Genomic DNA, 21,515 nt, shown 5'->3' on the forward strand with positions numbered 1-21,515 from the left:
ACCTCACCACCCTTCTAGGCATCTATTGATCTCACTATATGGGGATGACATTACTACTAACGGCTATATTTATGTGCATGGAGATCTCTGCCACTGGGGCGGAATGTGATAAAGGTGGAGATCTCTGCTCGAAGAACTGTGAATTGCATTTTGGAGTATGTAAAGTGGTAATACTTGTGTAGAGGCTTAGACAAGTTTACAAGCCGGGTGATTGCTATTACAGTCAATAGAAAAAAACAATCTGTGCTAGAAAGCGATGTACAAAAAATGTTTTTGTTAATTAACCGAAGGACTCACTGCATATTGTGTCACAACTAAGAATTGCCTCCCTGAAATCTGTTTCCCAGCTGAACCCATGCCAACCCTTGGAGGCTGATGTGTTCTACTAATAGCGGTTGCTCATCCAACATGTTAATCAACACACTACATAGCAGAGAATGCCTGATTGACACACTGGAATTGCTCATGAAAGTGACGCTCCTCCAGCACTGCACCACAACAGATATGTGAGTCCCATTCACAAAGCCCTGCGTCATTCCTTACGCCAGGTCTTAGCAGGCGCAGGGTTTTTGACGCAGTGAAGGCGTAGAGCCGTGGTACTCATAGTATGGACCGCAGGCCGCCAGCGGTCCGGCAGACCTTCGTTGGCGGCCCACGGACCTTGCAGGTAATGTACCCATTGCCCTCCATAGAGAGTGGAGAGAGAGAGAGAGAGGAGAGAGTAGAGAGGAGAGAGAGTGGAGAGGGAGAGAGTGGAGGGAGAGAGTGAGTGGAGAGAGTGAGTGGAGAGAGTGAGAGAGTGGAGAGAGAGTGGAGAGAGGCAGTGGAGAGAGAGAGAGAGTGGAGAGAGGCAGTGGAGAGAGGCAGTGGAGTGGAGAGAGAGTTGAAAGAGAGTAGGGAGAGAGACTGACTGACTGAGCGACTGAGATACTGACTGACTGAGAGAGAGACTGAGAGAGAGAGAAATTGACTGAGGGAGAGAGAGAGAGAGAGACGGACTGACTGAGAGAGAGAGTGAGAAACCGACTGACAGAGAGAGACTGACTGAGAGAGAGAGAGAGAGAGAGAGAGAGAGAGACTGACTGACTAAGGGAGAGACTGACTGACTGACTAACTAAGAGAGAGAGACTGAGAGAGAAAGACTGACAGAGAGACCGACTGACTGGGGAGAGAGACTGACAGAGAGAGAGACTGGCAGAGAGAGACTGACTGAGAGAGAGAGAGACTGACTGGCTGAGACTGACTGAGAGAGACTGACTGACAGAAAGAGAGTGACTGACTAAGAGACTGAGTGAGAGAGAGATTGACTGACTGAAAGAGATAGAGAGTGACAGTGAGAGAGAGACTGACTGACAGAGAGAGTGACAGAGTGAGACTGACTGGGAGAGAGACTGACTTACTGAGAGAGAGAGAGATAGGCTGGCTCACTTACTGAGAGAGACACTAACTGACTAAGAGAGACACTGACTGACTGACAGAGAGAGAGAGAGAGAGAGAGAGAGAGAGAGAGACTGACTGAGAGAGAGAGACTGTGAAGGAATTGGGGTCAAAGTGTGTATGAAGCTATGCAATGCCTCTTAAGGATGCTACTGTCTGCTAATAAAAATGTATTATCAAAATGTTCTCTTTGTAGTTACATCTGCTTTTAAAATACAACATTGTCGCATTGCCTAATGTTTTGAAACAGGTTTATTTTTTTTACTGTAGCCCCAACCCCGAACTGACCCCACCCCTCAGCCACAAACCACACTGTAATTTTGGCCCCTGACAGAAAGTTTGTGAGTACCCATGGCGTAGAATGACACAGAGAAATGTAAATTTCACTGCATCAGTTCTACATAGCTTTTTGCGTGGGAATGCCCACCCTGCATACATTATAATTAACGCACGTATAATGTGGCCTAGGGCTTTACAACGTGACCTATCTACCTAGATGCGTCACGTTGTAAATGGGCCGCAACTTGGCCCAATGCTTAGACTGACTTTACACCATTTTCTACTTTGTATGTGTACAGTGCAGCCCACATTCAAAGTCGGAAAAGAAAGAAATAATTTAAGCATTTTTCCTTTTAATGCCTGCTTTTAAGGGGTGCTAATTTTTGGCTCAAAACCGTCATACAAAAACATGGGTGGTAGCACAGGGACCCCTTTGTACTACTCATGGAATGCCCCCTTGACACAGAGTAGGGCAAAGTTGCATTCTTTTTTCTTACAAACTAACACAAATATCAATTTGAGTTGGTTTTATACCCAAAAAGATTTTTAGGCATATTTACAAGGTCTTAACGGGACAGGAACATCACATTTTGTGATGCTCCTGTAGTCTTTTGTCACATTTACTAGATGGAGTTAAGCCACTTAACGTGGCTTAACGCCGCCTTGCAAATAAGGTACCCTTTCACGCTACACCCATTGATTTTGGCGCCTCCCTCTATTTACAAGGCTGGTGTAAATAGGAGGCAACGCCAACATTAAGACCAGGGAAAACCTGGAGTTAACGAGTAGAAATTATTAATTTCTTCTCGTTTCTGCTGTTTCTAAGTGTGCTGCATTATGCAGCACACATAGAAACAGCATATCGCTATGAATGATTGTGTATGTGCAGGAAGGTGTCCTTTCATGCACATAAACAATCATTCAAAAAATACAATGTGCAACTTCTGTGTGTGCTGCACAATTCAGCACACATAGGAGTTGCAAATCGCCCTTCTGGAATGTTTATGTGCAGGAAGGGACACCTTCTGCACATACACAATCATTCCACCCAACGCTGACACCCTTGCACTATGGTGCATGGGTGCCTGTGTTGGCGCTACGCAGCTAGATTTAGCACAAGCACTAGGTGAAACGCATGTGTGTGCCACATTCTTGTGAATACGGCACATCCCTGCATTTTAAGAATGGTGGAGCGCGGTGTGAGCAATTTTTGATTAACGACACGCGTCGCCATTCTGTTGTAAATATGCCCCTTTGTATCAACATGGATATGGGACCCCCTCTATATATATTTTTAGGTCAGGGAAAGAGAGGAACAACAAATATAGCATATAGAAATATTCCCTCACGACCTGCACAATTCTAGAATTGACAACTTCTAAGTTTTGACAAGTATTATTTAACACAGGGTGACGACATTTAGTTTTTTTATATTTGTAATTTTTATTATTTTTTTTATGTACAAAATCTCATTCATCTTTTTCTTCTTTTTACTTACAAATTGTCGCAATTCATTTAATAAAACATACAATATTTCATTAGAATAATAAAAAGCATAACCATACCATGCAGAAAAAACCAACAAACCTAAACAAATCTTACAATTTCCTGAAACAAACTATCTCATTCACACTACATTCACTCCTTATTCTGCGTCTGAGGGATCGCAGATTGTGATGCGAAATTATTACGCAAGGTCGACGCGTTTCGGTGGGTTAAGACCACCTTCCTCAGGACCTTTAAGCAGAATAATCAAATATTCATAAACGAATACCACCTCTTCAGTTATAGGTTCATGTCAATAGTATGTGTCACTTTGAAATATTCCATGAACATGATCTACCTTTTCATCAAACGGTCATAAACACGAGGATTATCTGGAGCTGTGAACCCTCAGCCGGGGGATATTGGTTTCCTTTTTAACTCACTGAAAATACCCAAAATTCTTCTTTCATCTGTGTAACATTAGTTTTCACGCCTCAGATTATTCAGGTTGGGTCTTTTGTCTGATGGCAGTTAGTTGTATTATGTGCAAAGCACGTCTTGTCACGTTCCTTCCGGCACCCTCGTATCGTCCCGTAGGCTAGAATATGCCCCTTTGTGTCAGGTCTGCCTTAAAAACTTAACACAAACTCAACGTCAATCATTTGTAAATATGGGCTTCAGAATTATGCATAATCTGCGTTATTTAAAAGTCTTAATGCCAACTGATCTGTAAAGGGGACTTTTTGTATATCAAACATTGCCACTCTTGTTTGTGGGGTTTTAGATTGACAGGTCGAGAATTCACTTTTCCATTGGAGTATGCTCATACGAGTCTTTCTTCTACTGAAGCGTATTTTTCCATGATTAAATGGAGAATACCTTGTTATTCTTTTTCATTAGCAGTATTGGATATATTTAATTTGGGAGCTGTGTTTCAGTTATTTTGAAAAACAAATGTCTTGGAATGAGCTCTGTCGCACATGCATTTGTAGCATCTTCTCCTATCTATTTATTATCTCGGTGGTACGTCTGTACTCCAATGACTTGATGGCTCTTCTTGTTTTTGAACACTGGTAACTTTATGAAGATCTGTTTTAAACACTGTAGAGCCTGATTTATTCATTTTTTACTTCAAGCTTGGAAGCTGGTTAGTTTGTTTATTCAGATTTTCTGACAACTTTAAGTGTGTTTGCCTTCTTGTCCATGAATTACTTTTCGGTCTGTATTGTCTCTGCAGAGTCAAGGGATTGGTGACCTAGGGGCATATGTATGAAGCCCATTTCCCGTTCGCAAATGGGATGATTCTCAGAATCGGCCCGTCTGTGAATGGGAAAAAAGCCTTTTGGGATGTATCTTCCCAAAAGGTCCCCGCAAAATAGGGAATCGCAAAATTTGCGATTCCTTATTTTGCTAAAGCATTTAAGGAACCGCAAATTGCGATATCTTTAATGCAATGTAAAAACCAACCCATGTTGTGCTATTTCTCCTTAAGAAATCGCAAATTACCACCAACTTCAAGTTGGTGGTAATTTGCGATTTCTTTGAAAAATGCACTTTTTTGCATGCCCCCATAGGGCATGTATGTGTGCCACATGTGCACACATGCACATTTCAGGGGTGCAACAGGGTGTCCTTTTGACACCCTGGCAGCCTTAAAAATTGCATTCTCAATTTGCGATTCTCTAATCGAGAATCGCAAATTGAGAATGCCTTCCCATTCATTCCTTTGGGCCTCTAGGCCCATAGGAATGAATGGGGAGGTATTCCTTAATTGGGGAGGTATTCCCTAATTCCGAATCGCAATTTTCGATTTGCAATTAAGGAATATGTTGGATTCGCAAAATTATTTACAAATCCTACATACATAGCGTTTTGCGATTCTCAAATAGCGATTCTCTAAAAATCGCTATTTGAGAATCACAAATGTATCCTATAATACATATGCCCCCTACTCCCTCAAATGTATGAAGTAAGTAACACCTATTTACACTTTCTAGTAAGATGCTATTAAGTGGGGATGCAATTATGGAGCTTTTAAGAAGGCTTTAAGTACTTTTGTCTCATTGTCCATTGACTGCCTTTTTTTCAATATTGTCTCTGTCGAGTCAATTTATTGGCTATCCCATCTTGCACTTATGAAATATATGATGCTTGCATACATTGTTTGGTAAGCCATAATTTATTGGTCATGCAAATATGAGAGATATTTTGTACCATATCTGTGCCATAACAGTGTCCACTCATTCTCTGGTTCTTTTTTATTGATCTAGTCTGAGACAGCGAATGCTTTATCGCTAGCAAGACATTTTCTTCATTGACAGAGAACTTTGAGCCCACCCATTCATTACCATTGGTCAATTCATTGTCACCCTCATTTCCTTGCTTCTTTTTGGTCAGCATATACAGGCTTCACTTCCTCTTTGTATGTTCCCAGGAGCATTGTCCAATTATTGCTTTCCTGCCCAGTGTCCTTCCCCTATTCACACTTTTCGAGCTACTTTTTAAGGTCAAGCCTGCGTGAGTCATGTCTTAGCACATGCGCTCTCTCTTGCGAGACACTATTGTTTTCAATAATAGGATTGCAGTTCTCTCATTGCTAACCATTTGTTGGCTTCAGTTTCATTCCTCTTTGCTGCCTCCTTATTGGCCAGAGCAGGCCAAACAACACTTCCGTTAGTCTCTGTGGAGCATGGACCAAGCACAGATTGATTCAACTTAATTATCGACCATCCACAGCTCCCGACGTGATTGAGATACTGTTTCTTCAACCCCCTCCCACTACCTCATACTCCATCCTCCCCCGCAACTCACTCATTTTGATTACCCTATGCAATAAAAAACAAGCTACATGGCTTTAAAAAAACTGTCTGGCTTGCTGTCCTCGTCATAGCGCTTTTTTTCACTTTTAGCCTTGTTGCGTGTTCTTTCTTGTACCCATGCTTATTTTTCTTTGTTGGTACTCGTTTTATTAATTTTGTTACTCCTTGTTGTTGCCGTCCTTTGTTCCCATGACATAACTTCTGATGGTTACTCATTCGTTGTGCTTGTCAGCTTCAGGACATCATTTCTGTCAACCCAGGGAAAGTTTGGTCTTTTGTTCCACCCAGTTTTTATTAATACAAACTCTGGAGCTCTCAGATTGCATTCTCTCTCGATTTGGGTATTATGTGAGTGTAAGAAATTGTATTGCTGGTTGACTGGGATGTGAGCTCTGGTCAAGCAGCAACCAGAATCCTAGTCAGGGAAAGACACAAGCAGACCCCAAATTAACCTGTGCTCAACACCCTGGCGGCTTTGAACAGAGCACTCAGGCTTAACATTGAGAATATGTGTAATGTATTTGTGCAGCACTTCAAACAGTAAAACACACACAAAAAGACCCCACATCAAGTTAGACAACTAGAGCAAAATGTAATAAATAAAAGCAGAGCAAAACAACAAAAATCAAATCGGTAGAACCAGAGTTACAGTGCGATATAATGCCTAAAAGCATAAAGTGACAACCAGGGAAATTCTGGACCTAGAGTTAAGTACACCCATGACAGGTACTGTAGTTGTGGAAGAGGAGGCGGGCGTTACCAAGTCGATGAGTGAGCTGTGGATGGAAAACTCTCACTGTTGGAAATGGCCCTTTCTGCATGGTCATCCCCAAACATTTGCTTTCCTCCTCCACTTTTTGCTGAATTTGTGTTTGTTAGCTCTAGGACGCTGTGCAATTTACCACTGTTAACCAGTTCTAAAGTGCTTGTGCTCTCTGCTCAAAACATGGTAGTATTGTCTTATATGTAATTGACATATTTTATTTACTTATAAGTCTCTAGTCAAGTGCACTACATGTGCCCAGGGTCTGTAAATTAACTGCTACCAGTGGGCCTGCAGCACTGATTGTGCCACTCACTTAAGTAGACCTTTAACCGTATCTCAGGCCTGCCATTGCAGAGCCTGTGTGTGCAGTTTTAACATACCATTTCGACCTGCCAAAATAAACCTGTTGCCACGCCCAAGCTTTCCATTTTTATACATATAAGTCACCTTTAGGGTCGGCCCTGGACAGCGGAGAGGGCAGGATATAGTGTATTTAAATGGTAGGATATGTACTTTTAAGTTTAACATATCTTGGTAGTGAAAAGATCTTAAAACTCATTTTTCACTACTACAAAGCCTATCTCTCCCATAGGATAACATTGGAGTGCCTTATTGCATTTTATAAGTGTAATTTCCAAATGAGAAGAGACGACTGGTTGATGTTTGGTGTCTCTGAATCCTAATTTAAAATGCTACTTTATGGTGAAGTTGGGTTTTAAATCACAATTCTGAAAATGCCACCTTTAGAAAGTTAAATTATTTAAAAAAGCAGCAGATGGAATGTTTGAATTAATCTCAACTATTGGTAATTACTCGGGCCGCATCCCAATCCATTGTCAACTCAGTTTGGACCCAGCTATATGAAAATCAGTCTTGCTCTGGTCCAATCGGAACAGTACAGCCCGAGCGCCAAGCCAGATCCTGCCTGAACTGAAACACAAGCATACCAGAACAGGTTTCACCCTAGATATGGGCTCATCAGTGGGTGCAGCTTGGTTCCAGTGACACAGTGTGCACAAGACCCATTTCTGGGCATACCTGTCCAACTTAGGGGCACACACTAAAGTATACAAAAAAGTGATGGATGGAATGCTTGAATTAATCTTAACTGCCAGTCATTACTCGGGCCGCATTCCAATCCACCGTTATTTTGCACACCATGTCACCTCAGTTTGGACCTAGCTATATGCAAATCAGTCTTTACCCTGCTCCAAACAGAACAGTCCAGCCCGATCTTCCCAGACAAGTTTCCCCTGAACCTGAACACAAGCAACCCAGAAACAGTTTCAGCCTAGTTATGGGCTCATTAGCCAAGTGCTTAACCATGTGCCAGAAGCACAGAGCTTATCTGCTGATATTGAAGTTGCAATACTCTTTAAGGAAATACAGGCTTTACAGTGAGCTATATTATATATATATAATTGTGAGTATATAGCTCTCACTACTCCTGATGAGGCATTGATGTTCTCAAGTCAAGTATATTCTCTATTTTATCAGATTCATTTGGTACATTTAATTTGTTAATCTGACTACATTTGGGATTCTAAGTGTTGGGTTTCAAGTTTCCTGAAGAATCATGCTACTGTGTTTATAAACCAAATTTTGCCATTTTTTACTGGCATGTAAGGTTCACAGATGACTCCATGCCATCACTGACACCGTTTTCGAATCATGGGTGTCTCTGAAAAACACTATTATTTACAATAAAGGTCATGGAGCCCGCCCATTGCTTACCATTAGTTGGCTTCAGTGTCACTCTTTTGTGTAGTCTCCTAATTGGCCAGCGCAAGCCAAATGTCACTACTGTTCTTTTGTGTGGAGCATTCGACCAAACACAGATTGATTCAACTTGATATGCCACTGCTGCCAAAGTAAGTGATGTACTATTTATTCTTCCCTTTCCCACTTCATGTGTCCCCATCAGGTACTCCCTCCCTCATTACTCATTTGGTTTTCCCCATACCCCTGCTTTTTTTAAACATATTGCACAGCAGTCAGTTCAGGGTGCTGTGCAACATGGTTTTTTTTTTTTTTTTTTTTTTTAATTTTTTTTATTTGGCAGACAAGTCACATTTGAAAAGCAATATAGCAAAGAAAAAAAAAATAGAAACTAACATATCATAATCTAGAGTGATATCAGGGATAACATCAATATACAAATTAAACCAGTATTCTTTAGATATTACAACTTCAGCCTAACAGCGAGACTTTTACACAAACAATGTTCATCTTATAACACTTAGCTTTTATACAAAATTAGCCCAAATCCTTTCCGTTCTATCTACAGATTTACAGCTCCTATTCTTAGCGAGAGCTTTTTCCATAGTGTATATCTCATGTAATAATACTAGCCACTCAGTCTTCTGAGGTGGGTTCGGCGATATCCACGCTCTAGCTATTACCAATCTAGCACATGAAATTGCTATGTAAAGCCAATTTAGATTATTTTTGCTGCTCTCATGTATAGAAAGAAAAACCATAGATAAATTAAGTGGAGAACTGATCAGTTGTTTTTGAGATAAAGTAATTTCTATTTCTTGCCAAAACAATTTCAGTGCTGGACAGGAATAGATCATATGAATGAGATCTGCTGCCACCAAGTCACACTTGGGACATTTGGTGCGTTCAATATCTTGTGACCATTTAGCAATAACCTGGGGCGTATGATACAACTGGCTGACCGTCCTGTATAGCTGAAGCTTTAAGCTTGAGGAATAGACAGTTTTATTGAGAATTGTTAGAGCATTTGAAATATTCTGTGGTGTCACATTGATTCCTAAATCAAGCGTCCACTTTTGGGACAGTCGAGGGCAGTCATCCAAGTTATGCTGGATTAGATGTTTGTAACCAGTGCTAATTAGTGATTTATTTTTAGAACTATACAAGACTTCCCAAATGTCCGAGCTAGTAATCTTTTTCAGGTTCATTTTCCGTAAAAAATAATCCCTTACTTGCAAATATTTAAGTATCATTTCACTTGGTAGCGAGTATATTACTTGTAAAGTCGAGAACTGTAGAAAGCCATCGGTGCCATATAGGTCTCCTAATCTCTTAATCCCATAGTTAGCCCATTCTCTCCCGACTTTATCATTAAAGATACCAGGTAGCCCTGGATTGTCCCACAATGGTAAGGCTGAGTGAAAAAAAGTAGTATCACAAAATTTCATGACTAATTTAAAAATCGCTACCACGTCCCTTGCGGTCTTAAATTTGACACGTTTGAAAAAATTTGGGTCCTGTATTCTTGTTAAAAATTGTAATGCATTAGTGCCTAACATAAATTGGTGGAAGAACAAATTAGTATTCCTATTTAATAAGCTCCTGAAGCGTCCTATAAAAGATGCAAAAAAATAAGACTTAAAGTCCGGAAAATCTAATCCGCCCTTCTCTAGGGGTAGCTTTAGTATCGCCATAGACCTCCTGGGTTTTTTATAGCTCCAAATATAGCTGCTACATATTCCTTCTAATTTCTTAAAAAATATATTATTAACTCGAAGGGGAATAGAGCGAAAAAAATATAAGAATTTGGGCAAAATGTTCATTTTTATCAGATTAATTCTCCCCAAAATATTCAATGGGATTTTGTGCCATTTTTTAAGCGTTAATGTAACCTGCTTAAGTAAAGGTTCATAGTTCAGTTTAATTATTTCATTTATTTTAGAAGATAAAGTCACTCCTAAATAAACAGCCGACTTACATAGCCCAGTGACTGGTTGGTTAGTTTGATAGTTCATAATAGTTTGGGTCTTATTAAAGTTTAATTTATATCCGGAAATGTCACCGAATTTTTCAGCTTCTTCTGTAATTCCTGATAGAGCATCTATCACATTAGTGGTAAATATAGCTAAATCATCTGCATATGCAGTAATTTTAAGAGTTTTATGTTCGTGCTCTACCGGCGTTATCTTCTCTTGGTTCTGTAGGGCATTTATAAACGGCTCCATAGAGAGGGCAAACAACAGGGGTGAGAGTGGACACCCCTGTCGAGTCCCCCTTAAAATTGTAAAGGTTGATGAAAGTACCCCTGCATAGCTGATTTTAGCATTAGGCTCCCTGTATATGGCCTGTATACCTCTAAGGAAGCGTTCTCCAAACCCATACTGCAATAATACCTTCCACAGATAATCCCACCCCACTCGGTCGAACGCTTTTTCTGCGTCAAGTAAAATCATACCGAGTGGGGTGTGATTAGCTGCCGCTACGTCGAATGCCGTAATCGCCATATTAACATGGGCAGTAGTATCCCTACCAGCTATGAAACCGTGCTGTTGTTCATTAACAAGCTGCGGCATAAGAGATGCCAATCGCATTGATATCAGTTTAGAATAGGCCTTAGCATCCGTATTTATTAAAGAGATAGGCCGATATGACCCACATTCCATTGGCGGTTTGTGTTTTTTCAGGAAGAACATAATTTTCGCCGTTTTCCAAGAATCCGGCGCTTTGCCTAATGTGCCTATTGAGTTTACAACTGAACAGAAAAGAGGAAGTAATTCTTCGGCACAGATTTTATATAATTCGATAGGAATCGTATCCTCCCCAGCCGCTTTATTAGAAGGGAGTGAGAACACTGCTATGCGCAACTCTTCTATTGTATAGTTCTGTTCCAGATTATCTAAAAGCTCCTGAGCTACAAAGTGTCTTACAGGAAGGTTTTCATTTAGGTAAGATTGGATCTGCTCTGGGGTAGCCCTAGTCTCTGGAGTGTACAATTTTTCATAATAAGAAACAAATTGCTCCCTTATCTCTACCGGCTGTGTATATATGGTGCCATTAGGGCCCCTTATAGATTTAATTAATGACGATGCCCGTTCTTCCGCTACCTTATATGCCAGAAGTTTTCCTATTCGGTCCCCCGATTCGTATTCTGAAATTTTGTATTTAAGTATCTTACACCTGCTATTTTCCCTGAAGGAGCTTTTCATATCTGTGCGTATACTCATAAGTTTGTTTTCCAGAGATGATATATCTAAGCTATTCCGATTGTCCTCCTTAAGTCTGTCGGCCAATAATTTTTCAATATGTAAGATATTATCTGTCATTACCTTTGTTTCTTTTTTCCTTATTGCATTTTGTTTAAATATATATTGTTGCGCAGTCCCTCTTATAAAGGCCTTACAGGCATCCCAAACCGAAAGTATCCCAGCTGTATCTTGGTTAAATATAATAAACTCCTTTATCTGTGTTTTGAGCAGAGTTACAAAAACCGCATCCGAAAATAAGTATCTTGGGAAAGTAAAAGAGCGCCCTTCTTTTATACCTGAGGCTAGGTCAAATGTGAATATTATGGGGTTATGATCCGATGAGATTTTTGGCATGACCTTCATATCTCCCCTACTCATTAATTTATCTGAAGCCCAGGCAAGATCTATCCTAGAGCAGAGTTTATGGGGAGATGAGTAATATGTATATCCAGGTAAACCTGGATATAGGCTGCGCCAAATATCTTTTATATTATGTATTTTAGCTAGTTCTAGTATAGCAGCCCTAGTTTTACGCATACGCAGTCCTACTACCTTCTTAGTTGTATCCTGCTGATAATTTAATACACAGTTAAAGTCTCCCATTAGAATGAGCTCTCCTGACCAAGATAATAATTCCATATTTAACCAATCAAATAATCGTGGCTCATCTTTGTTAGGACCATACACCGAGCAAAAGACATATAGTGTACCCTTCAGTCGTATTTGCATTATTGCCCACCGCCCAGCCTTGTCTGCCGCCGTTTTAATAACTTCCCCTTGCCAATACTTTTTCTTTAAGATAGCCACCCCTCTTATTGGTGCATTTAAAGTCGTGCAGATTACCATTTCGTACCCCAATTGACTCAGCAATTTTTTGTCCTTAAAACATATATGAGTTTCTGTAAGCATTACTATCTGCGCATCATACATTTTTAATTCTTGGTAAACTAAGTTTCTTTTAGTCTTGTTGTTTAGGCCAGATACATTCCAAGCAAGACAGCTACAGTGCGTCATTTTATATACATTAAATCCCAAACCGATTCCCCCTTCTTATCACTCCTTTGAACTCTCCTTCTTGTAGATATCATTATGTCTTCACAGTGACTTGTCATGCCTGTCTTATTTTCATTTTTCCCCCCCCACCTACTCCTCCTCCTGTGCCCCCCCCCCCGTACCATGAAAAAACACCCCCCCTTTATACCTGCTGCCTTTGATAGGGCAGCCTCTCAAAGGTGCAGCCACTCACCAGATTCCACCACCCTCAATAAGTATAACATATTTGCTTATGTTGCCTTCTATCCTTTGTCGTTAAATTATCATCCCATTAGGTTATCCCATTAATCTGATCTTTTCCACTAGCACTAGCACTAGCACTCCCCCTGGGATTAATATAATATAGCTTATACTTTAGTAAATTTATCTAGCACAATTTCCGCCTCCTTGGCCTGATTGAAATAATACGTATGCCCAGCTTTTATGACTTTTAAACATGCTGGGCATACCTGTCCAACTTAGGGGCACACACTAAAGTATACAAAAAAGTGATGGATGGAATGCTTGAATTAATCTTAACTGCCAGTCATTACTCGGGCCGCATTCCAATCCACCGTTATTTTGCACACCATGTCACCTCAGTTTGGACCTAGCTATATGCAAATCAGTCTTTACCCTGCTCCAAACAGAACAGTCCAGCCCGATCTTCCCAGACAAGTTTCCCCTGAACCTGAACACAAGCAACCCAGAAACAGTTTCAGCCTAGTTATGGGCTCATTAGCCAAGTGCTTAACCATGTGCCAGAAGCACAGAGCTTATCTGCTGATATTGAAGTTGCAATACTCTTTAAGGAAATACAGGCTTTACAGTGAGCTATATTATATATATATAATTGTGAGTATATAGCTCTCACTACTCCTGATGAGGCATTGATGTTCTCAAGTCAAGTATATTCTCTATTTTATCAGATTCATTTGGTACATTTAATTTGTTAATCTGACTACATTTGGGATTCTAAGTGTTGGGTTTCAAGTTTCCTGAAGAATCATGCTACTGTGTTTATAAACCAAATTTTGCCATTTTTTACTGGCATGTAAGGTTCACAGATGACTCCATGCCATCACTGACACCGTTTTCGAATCATGGGTGTCTCTGAAAAACACTATTATTTACAATAAAGGTCATGGAGCCCGCCCATTGCTTACCATTAGTTGGCTTCAGTGTCACTCTTTTGTGTAGTCTCCTAATTGGCCAGCGCAAGCCAAATGTCACTACTGTTCTTTTGTGTGGAGCATTCGACCAAACACAGATTGATTCAACTTGATATGCCACTGCTGCCAAAGTAAGTGATGTACTATTTATTCTTCCCTTTCCCACTTCATGTGTCCCCATCAGGTACTCCCTCCCTCATTACTCATTTGGTTTTCCCCATACCCCTGCTTTTTTTAAACATATTGCACAGCAGTCAGTTCAGGGTGCTGTGCAACATGGTTAAAAAAACAGCAGTAAGACTGGGTCAACGCTGGCCGAGTCATAGTTGTGCTGCTGCGAAACAAGTCTTAAAAATATTTACAATGCTTTGCCATGCTTGTTTCTTTCAGTTGCAGCACTCCAGAAGAGTGCATGTGTTTGCAGACCATTTCCCCACTTGTGTTGTTGCTTGAAACCCCTCCCTACTGAGCTGATGCTGGCCCTGTCATTTTCTTTTTCCCTATGCTTCTCGCTGTTTCTTGCCCTGTCCCTTGCACACCCTCCCTTGTTGTTGCTTGCCGGGTCCTTCTCGCTCCCTCTCGTGCTGTTGATTGTCCCGTCACTCCCACAACCTCCTATGTTGTTTGCCCCGTCGTTAGTTGCTCCATCCCTCCTGCCCCCTCCCATGTTGTTGCTTGCTCCATCCTTCTCCATCATTGTAGCTTGCCCCGCCTCACCCTTATTATTGCTTGGCCTGTCCCTTTCCCATATTGTTGCCTGACCTGTCCCTCCCGCTCTGTTGCTTGGCCAGTCCTCCCACCCCTTCCCACATTGTTGTTTGACCCATCCCCCAACCCCCACCCACATTGTAGCTTGATCTGTCCCCCAATATGCTCCAGTGTTGTTGCTTGCACCGTCTCTCCCGCATTGCTCCCTCGTTGTTCCTTGCCCAGTTGTTGTTGCTTTCCTCCCTTCTCTCCCACCCGTCCCATTTTGTTGCTTGCCTAGTCCTTGTTGCTTGCTCTGATCCCTCTCCACCATTGTTGCCTGCCCCGGCCACCCATATTTTTGCTTGGCCGGAACCTCTCCCATATTGTTGCTTGCCTGTCCCTCCCGCATTTTTGCTAGTCCAATCCTCCCACCCCCTACCACGTTGTTGCTTGACCTATCCCCTAGCCCCCACCCACTTTGTTGCCTTCCGTGCCCCCTCTCACATGCTCCTGTGTTGACGTTTGCCCTGTCCATCCACACCCTTCCACGCCATTGTATGCCCCATGATGAGTTGTTTTTTGCCCCCACACTGTTGCTTGTCCCCTCCCATGCCCCCACTTGTTGCCTGCTCCCTCTCTTGTGTTGTTGCTTGCCCGCTCCCATCAGTAAAAAGTGCTACGATGCTGCCAGCATCATAGCACCTTTTCTTTTCTTTTTTTGTTTACTTTTAGCCACGCGGCACTGCTGTACAAAATGGTTAAAAGACATTGACAAAGACAAATACTCTAGAAAACCTACTGGCTTTGCCAATGGCTGTTTTAATTTAAGTCATGTTGTTTTGAATCCTACTAGGTGAGTAGTATAGATTTTTTACATTTTCATTCATATTTTGATTCGCTGTGCCTATGGGACTAACTGCTACCCAGATACTATTATTCAGGGGGCATAATATTGCATCATATTGTCGAAATATTGTTGCAATTCATACTTTGGAATTGAAGAAATAAAATTGCGAGATGGACACGAATCCTAACAATTAATGGGTCTATGTTTAATATTTATTGCTCCAGCCAAATATTCTAAATAAGCTGTTTTTAAATGGTATTATTACTGCTTTCACAAATCATATCACTTATTTGGGACACCATTTCTTATATATTTATGCTTAACATTCGTATGCTGATGCAGTTTGGATATATTCCTAGAAGTGAGTTTGAGCAGTTGTTTTCAATGTATGATTTATTCCACTAAATATACAATAATGTATATGTGGAAGTTGTTAATTGTGTACTGAATGATGCCAAAGGAATCATATTTGCTTATAACATACTATTTACCCTGGTTTCTAGGACCAGAGGGTGCCCCATGTTGCTTCGTAACCCACACAATGATGTAAAAAGATTGGTGAAGGGAAGGATACTCAAGAGATAGCGGTCAATCTTTCCAGTGAATTACCACAGCAAGGTAGACTGCCCTAGTCAAGATAATGAAACAATGCTTTGCTTGAAAAATACAGTCACAGGGGACTGATAGAGTGGTGCACCTGTAAACAGATGAAGGAGGCATTTTGACCCAAAAGCTCTCTGATTCATTCACATTTAGGCTTTCAAGCACTTTATTTAAAGTGCGGCTACCTTCAGAACAATTGACAAAAGATACTTTTGATTGAGTATGCCATCTTAGCATACTGCTTTATTAAGTGAACTGCATTATGCATTTAACTTGCATTGCAGAGGTCCCTCATCTCTGGTACTTGAAACTGGTCTGAAGCACAGTCCCTGAGTTGTGTGGGAAATTAATGAAATTAATAGAAGGAATATACAAGAGTGTGTACTTGCTAAATTGAGTCTCTCAATGGTCTAACCCAAAGGATGTTAACACACAAAAAGTATGCAGTTCCTAAAATTATTTCAGTGAGGGACACTACCAGTGCATTTCCATGAAAAGGTGGTCGGTGGAATATGAATATTCAGGAGCAAGAGCTCTGACCCACCCAAATGGGTGGCGTGCTTTATCATCAGACAGCTACTCTTTGGGCCGGTGCTGCAATGCCCAGCGGGCCCCGTAATGGCATAGCAAGGCCAGGTGGTACCCGGTGCTGAAAATTTCTTGTCACCCCCCGCCCACATTGAAATTATTAAAATAAGGGGAAAAAAGATAGTTACACATATTTATGCCATTTTGTCACCCCCGTTAGTGCCCTTTTGTGACCCACCCCCCTCAGTGATGACACCTGGGGCGGCCCGCACCCACCGCACCCCCTTCCTACGCCACTGGGGGCCCGCGAGGGGGCTCTTTGGCAGAGATCTTTTGAATTAATTCATCGTAGCAAGCTTTTAGTGAGGGTACTGGTCCTTCTCAAGATTAAAAACCATTTTGAAACTAGACAGGAAATAATATTCCTTCTTGTTTATATCAAAGATGGAGTTAATTATGGGTAAACATGTTTCTTGCCATAAATGGAGTTAAAAATAATCTATGGCAATTCATCAGGACCTTATAATATCCTAATCTACAGAGAATTGGGGCAGAAGACCAATTGGTGACGTGCCCAATCTGTAAAGTGAGGAAAAACAAATATATTTTACTGAAAATATCATGAAGAGACAGGAAAAAGGAGAAATTCCGACCATAACGGAGAGATACTCAGGCCCCTTAGGTATTGCAGGGACCAGATGCAGTGAGCGCTCTGGACTCGTGCGCGGCCACTGCCAGATAACCTATCCCATTGGGCAGTGACCGCACACAAAGGCAATACAGTAAGGCCATCTCCGACATCATTACTGCTATTCTCTCCAGAAATCAGTGCTCCTCATACTAAAAGTTTCTGGTCACACCTAATCTCCAACATGCAGCTTCTGCTTTGTGACCTCTTCATCTGCTAGGCCCCCAACACGAAAGTGCCCTCCCTTCAGACACCCATGCCTGCCAAGGACTTGATGATCTTAAAACCAGTCTAAACATGTTGTGTAACTGTAGATTAAGAATACATACAGGCACACATTACATCCAAGAGACAACGACTCCACCATGGGGATGTACCATGTAACCTTGTCTGTTTGTTGTTTTGTTTTGCTGATAATCTCTCACACATCAGCATTGATGTACAAATGCTTCAATCGACTTCTCCATTTTATGTTCCCTGCCATAAATACAGCTCATGCTGTGGACTGTTTCTGCTCTTATGTATGGCATTTCTGTTCAAAATGACAACATGGCCATTCCAAATAAATACATCATTGGACAGAGTATGATACGTTCCAGCAGGCATACGGGCCTCATTTATGAAAAGTGACGCATCGCTGCATGAAAACAGCGATGCGTCACTTTTCACTGCGCTCTCCCTGCGACATGATTGATGCGCCATATTTATAATATGACGCATCATGTCGCAAGGAGTTACAGATACGTCAGTATTTCTGACGTATCTGTACGCGCAAAAGTGACGCATTGCTGGAGTGTGTCACAAAAGTGACGCAACTCCAGCAATGCTTCCTTTCACATGGGGAAAGCCCCATGTGAAAGGGCTTGCGTCAGTCTTACGCCTGCTGTGAGGCAGGCGCAAGATTTTGACGCAACAGCGTCCGAAAAGTGACGCAGTGAAATCTCATAGATTTCACTGCGTCACTATTACGAGGCTTTTTGCAGGTGAACGTCCCCTCTGCATACATTATACCTGACGCAGGTATAATGTAGAGCAGGGGTTTACAAAGTGACGCATCTGCTTAGATGCGTCACTTTGTAAATAGTGCGCATCAGGAGGCATGTTTTACGCCGCCGATGTGTCACAAAAAGTGACGCATCGGAAGCGCAAAACTTACGCAAGGCCTCATAAATGAGGCCCACGGTCTTTAAAGTGACTGGAAAGGAGTGCTACTGGTAATGTCTAATAAGCAAGATAAATGTTTTTTCAGAGGTAGTCAAACTAACGAAACACTTGGGATCCTTAGTAATTGTACTTTTGGGGTTTTTTCCTCTCTAGTAGGGAATGGATCTTTCCTGACTGCAAAGACTACTTTACATTGCTTGCTTTAGAATAAGAATAGTTACTGAAACACTGTTGCCAAGCAACTCACTTCAGCAGTACTTAGGTAACTGGAAATACCTTCTGTGCGAGAAGTGGCCTACTGGTTGCAAGGGCATAAGGCAGCTGTCCCCATGACAAGATGTGTGAGTAGTCCAGGGCCGGCTGTAGCGCTAGTGGCGCCCTGTGGAACAATCTTTTTAGCGCCCCCCCCATCCATGTCCTCCTCCTCAGATTCCCTCACCACCCCCCGGCAAAAGGGCCCCTCATCGCTCCATAGCCCCTCTATCGCATACATTTCATTTGTTTTAGAGCACTGGTAACAGCTGGCGTTACTAATCCACTCAGCTATCCACTTTAAATACAGATCTGTTGTTTGCACCAGGCATATTAACCCTCTGTGCTACTTTATGGCGAGTCAAAGCTGCCACTAGACAAAATTCCGAGCCAGCTGTCTAGCAGGAACATTAATCGCAAGAGTTATCTTAACATTTTGATTGCTGCCTGAAATCTGGACAAAGGAGGAACTCTGCATCAGCTGCTTTTAAATCATAAGTTATTGCTAAACACAGCGCCCCACCTGCGGTCAGCGCCCATTGTGGCCACACCCTTTGCGCTGCCCTAAAGCCGACCCTCGAGTAGTCTATTGTAGCATGGTGCCCTAGTGGGCTCGCTCATCGACAGGTGTGGAATGGGGGAAGGCAGTGATGGAGAGATCTGGGACATCATCCTGGGGTAGGAGTCTAGATCAAAAGCACCCAAGTTGCTATGGTTTCCTCGCATCATTACTATCTACTACTAGAGATGGTTAGCAGGAGTGTTTGGAGGTGTGTTTTTAAGAGGCTGTGAGCAGTACACACTAGTTTACTTCTTTACTCGTAGAGTAGATCGTTCTATGTAAAGATTCTAACCCAGGCTGGGCAACCAGAATGTGGAACAAGGAAATCATTTTAAGATCTGCCAATATGCATGTATGTGGAGATAATAGTCTTTGTTTAAACTTAAGGTCAGGATGGGAATTCTGAAGTTCTTTTGAAGCAAGCCATGTTGGAATCAAGGGAAAGACGATGTGGTAGCACACCAAGCCTGTTTTAACGAGGGCATGTGCCCAGAAAGAGTAGCTTGGAATAGCTTGGAATAGGCTGGGATATAGATTGTGAGATGTCCACCATGTCACATTTGGGCCCTGACAGCAATGCAGATGTCTTTTGTGCCTTCAAGCTGTAACGTGGTTGCCTCTGCAGCAGGGTAGCACCAAGAAGCATGCAGTGTGCTGACCCCTCTCCTGGGATCCTCCAGAGCAGTGTAGCAGAGGTTTTGCACTCCCTGCATGGATATCCGAGGGCTGTTTACCCTCTCATGTTGGTTCAATGGGATGTCTTGTAGATAAATGATTTGCACCCTATTGCATGAGAGTTGAGGATGCTGAGGTGGGCTTGAGGGAATGTTGGAAGACAGAGATAGAGTACTAAATATGCAAAGAACAGGCACTGGGAGGGAAGTTATTTATTATTAACACACATAACCCACAGCCAGCACCAATGAATGATGAAGGCATGCCTTAACGAGAGGATGGATGTTCCCTGTGAATTCAATCTGTTTCTATTTCTAGCTATGAATATCTGGTTTGCTGAGTCTTACTTTATCACTTCTTCTCACACAAAACTATGCCTCTGATGTACACATTCTCTCTCCATTTCTCAAAATATAATACACCCTCACTGCTTTATTCTGAGTTACATTGACCCTTGGCGAGGACAAAGACAAGAGGACAGATGGGCAGGGGTCAGACAGGCACTGGCTGGAGCCACCAATGGGATCGTCCTGTCATAGGATCCCTGGAGGCGCGAAATTGACCAGAGAAGGAATGGTAATAGATGAGGACAGGCTTATGCTGCTCTCTTGTGCATTGCCGTGCACTGGAGGGCTATTGTGGGTTTTTCGTGAGTGCTGTTTTCTGATGGTATCGGTGATGGAGACGAATGACTGGGGAGTGTGGGGTAATATCACAAGGTAGAGTTCATAGGTAAAGCTGTGCAGAATACCCTCTGCATCGATTGACCGCCTGTGGACTTGTAGTGCCATCCTGGATAGAACTAACCATATATTCAGTGGTGATATACGTCGCTCTTTTCCCTATAGGTGCTGTGTTTCTATATGCATCACATCATAAATCTTGCTTCCTCTAAAAACCTGGTACAGTCTTAAGCCGCTTTAAAGTTATCAAATTTGGTTGAACCTGCCACGGGATTTTTAGCTTTAAACTTATGAAGATGCGTTTTGTCTCAGATATCTCGTGGTGCACCGTGCATCAAGCTTTTTAAAAAGTATATAATGCTCTTCAAATTCCCGGAGTTATCGATCACTCCAGGGCATTTCTTTGAAATTCCTCCTCTCTGTGCTCTTACTACAGATAGCATTGTAACCAGCACTTGAACTTTTACTCAAATTGGGCTTTGGGTCCGTCCGGATAGCTTGCTTGTCTAGTTTAATTACCTGCTCCTGGTTCGATGGCTTTCCCACCAATCTTGTCTGTCTCTCGTCCTTGGAGCATGATGCTGATGTCAGACAACTCTTTTTTTCTTTATTTTTTTAGCACTTGTGATTTAGCACTCCTTGGGAGTCAATGCCCTACTCCTTCTCTCTATATCATTCTAGTGTGAACTTTTTCCTCAGCCACTTTGTCCCCTGACCCTCCCCACTTCTTGAAGATTCCTAACTTTTTAACACTCCATTAATAAGCACTGCTGCAGCTCGGTGTGCCTCTCTCACTTTCCTCGTCTCGCTCTACTCGCCACTATTGGCTTTGCCAATGCTTGTAAAGCTGAACCAGCATTGGCAAAGTC

Source organism: Lissotriton helveticus, chromosome 5_1 (genome assembly GCF_964261635.1).
Source record: "Lissotriton helveticus chromosome 5_1, aLisHel1.1, whole genome shotgun sequence".
NCBI classification, from domain to species: domain Eukaryota; kingdom Metazoa; phylum Chordata; class Amphibia; order Caudata; family Salamandridae; genus Lissotriton; species Lissotriton helveticus.